Source organism: Nothoprocta perdicaria, unplaced genomic scaffold (assembly GCF_003342845.1).
Source record: "Nothoprocta perdicaria isolate Ctin4 unplaced genomic scaffold, notPer1 scaffold_23, whole genome shotgun sequence".
NCBI classification, from domain to species: Eukaryota; Metazoa; Chordata; class Aves; order Tinamiformes; family Tinamidae; genus Nothoprocta; species Nothoprocta perdicaria.
In genome coordinates, this window is record NW_020455455.1 from 5,135,386 (window position 1) to 5,139,252 (window position 3,867).

Sequence of the window (3,867 nt, forward strand, 5' to 3'; positions counted from 1 at the left end):
GCGCGGCCGCTAACAAAGGAGCGCAGCGCCGCGCAGGCTCCGCGGCCGCGCGCACGTGCGCGGGGCTGGAGGCGGCTCGTGGCCGGGCCTGGAGGCGGATGGGAGGCCGAGCAGCGGCTCCCCGCGCCCCGGGGCTGCTCCCGGACGCGGGGCTGCAACGGGGCGTCCATTTTAGGGCCGCGCGTTGTCAGCCCCGCGCAGCCCCGCGCGGCCGCGGACGGGAAGGCCCCGCTCCGGCAGCGCCTCGCGGAGGTCAGCGCGGCCGCTCCCCGCTTTTCGCTACAGGCCACATTAGCAGAGCGGCCATTTACTGCCCCTTGATTGCACCACAGACCAGGTTAGCTCATAAAGCCATTCACACTCAACAATGGGGATTTTCTCAACAATTAACAAGAAACAACATAATAAAGCCATTTACAAAGGCCGCGCTATTTACTATAAATTAGCCACTCTTTAAGAGACCAGTGCGTAATTTCACACACTTTACGGCCCCGACTGCATTTTAAACACAAGAGTAAACAACCTTGTTGCACTCCCCGCATTGACCTTTCCCCGCGTCTCCCGCTCCCGCGGGGCCGCCCCCCCCGGCCCCCGGCCGCTCTCCGCGGCGCAATTTCGTTTCCAGATGGATCGGGCGAGGGGGGGAGGAGGCAGGGCGGTCTCCCGGCCCCCCGGGGCCCTCCGCGGGCGCCCTCGGGCCCTCGAGGGCGGCTTCGCGGCCCTGCCCGCGCCGCCTCCGCGCCCGCGCAGCGCGAGCACAAAGCGGGGCCGGGCGCGGGGGGCGCCGCGCGGCGGGGGGAGGCGGGCAGCGCGGGGCCGCGCGCGAGGCTCCGCGGTCGGGGGCGCGCGCGCGGCGCGGCCACGGGGAGCCCAGCAAGATGGCGGCGCGTGGAGCGCGGCCCCCCGCGGGCGCGGGGCCGCCCCCCACCTCCACCCCACTATTTTATTATTTATTTTTTTTCCCTCTTTTTTATTTTTTATTTATTTATTTTTTTTTTCCTCCAAGCGAACCAGGCGATGCCGGTGCCTCCGCCGCGCGCAGTCCGGGAGCGGCGCGGGCGGCTCCCTCCGCGCTCCCCCCTGTTTACAAACACAGCTGTTGCAGGATATTTGCAATGCTAAGGACAGAGCCACCAGCAGCGAGGAGCAAACGAGAGATGGTGCCGGAGAGGGGCTCTCGGCATCTGGAAAGGACAGGGCGCCTTGTTTTTGAAACTGTCAATTCTCTCAACCCCTATTGTGAGAGCCTCATGCAAAACATCTCGGGCCTTTTAAAGCTGGGGCTTGTGAGGCCGCCTCAGATTGAAAAGGCGAGCGGGGGAGAGAGAGGCCTAGGGCATGGCAAATAATTATATCAGAACAGTCAAAAAACGCAACAGAGAAGGCCTAAAAATCAGCTAACTGCGGATCCATGTGTCCTTCCCCCTAATATTTGGGAAGTGGCCTGCGCTGAGCACACAAAGCTCTCGGGCTGCGCTGGCATCAGGAATCCCACGCCCAGCCAAGGAGCTGCTAAATTGCACTTTCCTTGAGCGTGGTTTAGGGCTAAATACCAGGGGAGGCTTGTGAAAGGAGAATGTCTGTAAGTATGGCTTTAGCAAGGTAGATGCCAGTGCCTTGGACCTTTATTTTATTTCATTTTCTAGCTAATACTTTATTTTTTTTTCCATGTAATTGACCTTCTTTTGTACTTTGAGGCTGACCGAATAGATTTTAGGGTGAGCCATGACATATTCCTCCCAGTAATCATCCTAACCATAGAAACCACAATTAACAGCGTTATCTATATTTCATTTTCTCTAACGCACTGCATATGTATTTTCCTGCAGATTACCACCGTGCATAGGAAATTCCGCTTTTTTTACACCTCTCTGTCTTAACCACTCACATATGTGAAGTGTAACAAACAAAAACATGATAGCATTGTTCTGATTTCTGCAGAAACTTTAATTTATTGGCAACTAAATCTGTTATTGGGAAAAAAAAAAAAAAAAAAAGAGATAGAGATCAGAGACCATTTGGAAAATCACCATTTGAATGATTGAACAGCAAACTTCATACAACAGCTCCCACTATTTTGCATTATTGCTAATAGTGCCGTTTTAAATAAACAACCAGTAAAGAGATTATCCCACTGTAGTCAAGTAAGTGTAATTATTGAACAATCACTTCTTAAAGTAAATTGTTGTAAACTGCAAGTAACATCATTTAAGGCAATATACCTCGTTGCTAAAGGCATTACAAGTGTCCTCCTTTTAATGCTCTGGAGAATCAAACATAGTCCAAAACTTTCCTTTGTCTTCATTGTGAGAGCAGAAATCTTCCCCATCAATTTTTCCCTTACTGCTACTCGTGGCAAATGCCCCTGGACAACATTCAGCAAAGTACACACATGCCCTACGTTGCTTTTTCCTTTATACATTTCTGATATWTTTTTTTATGTATGTGCATAAGGAAAAGGAAACTGGTGGCAATTCATTGCTATCGTATTTTAAGTTTTCTCTCCTGTAAACGTTATGGCAGTATTGTAAACTTGCTCTCTGTAGAACATTTGCTTTCCTCATTATGTGGACTTACCTTTATTAGAGAAAATTGATTATTTATACATAACTCAATGATAGGATTTCATATTATTAAGGCTGAATGTAATGATAGACTCTGCTCACAACAGTTACCCCAATGCAGTGAGAAAGAGATTCCAAACTACCAGAACTGGAGAAAAATAAAATTAAATAATATTTTTTTCCAGCGAGTTATTGTACCTGGCTAATTTCTCCAGCCGTAATAAAAGCACAAATGTTCTTGTTAGTGGCTTGCACTAAACCGAGGTGTGCACGTGTGAAAATTATTTGGCTCTTTAAGCTCCTGTCTTTCGCTGTAGCCCGCGGTGTGGGGGCTCCGCGGATGCGCCGGGCTCCGCGCGGCCCCGCAGCCGCCCCCGGGGCTCCCGAGCCCGGTCCCACCTCGGCCGAGCCTGCCTGGGATAAGCCCGGGCCTAGGCCTCCCCCCGCCTCCCTCGCTCTTCGCCCGCGATATTTAGGGAGCCTGGAAAGGCACCTCCGAAATTTGCAATTCCTGGCCCAAGCGCCGGATCTCTAATTGGAAGTAAACAGGGTCAGGGGACGAAGTTACTTTGAAATTGATACATTGTTTAATTGACAAGGCGACAATTTTAGGTTTCGAGTTTGCATATTGCACCTTTGTAACATTTGTGTTTCTTTTTTTTTTTCCATTGTTTTTCTTTTTTATATTTTTTTTTCTTTTTATTTTCTTTTTTTCCCATTTATTTTCTTTTTTTCCCCATTTTTTTTTGGTGGAGAGAATACCTTGGTGGAGCAGCCCGGGCTCCCCAGAAGAGCTGGGGGCTTCTCCCGCGTGCTCCGCTCGCCCGTATTTACAACTCTCTGGATCCACGGCCGCAATCTGGGCGCCTCTAAACATCCCCATGTAAACATCAGCTCCGAACAACCCCAGGAAGCAGATTTTTCACGACCATCGTAATTTCAGCAGAGCGGATAACTATGCAATGCACCTTTTGCAATTGGCAGCTTCAAGTGATGTGTGTGAGCGCGGGTGTGTGCAGGGGGGAAGGGAAAGGCCACTGCAAGGCAGTCGTTCAGTCCTTCTAAATACRTTTGGCTGCAGGTATTCTTAGGCCGGGCCTTTTACAGGGAAACTACGCTGTGGATCTAGTAAACAGAGCCGAAATCAGCCAGCGGCTGCTTGGAATATTTGGAAACAGGAGGGAAGGAGGGGTGGGGAGATGGCATCACAAAAGGCAAGAATTAAAAAAAAAAAAAAAGACCAGGCCGTGGAGTGCCATCAGAAATGTTGACTTTGAGTCACACAGTAAACATTACATTGCAG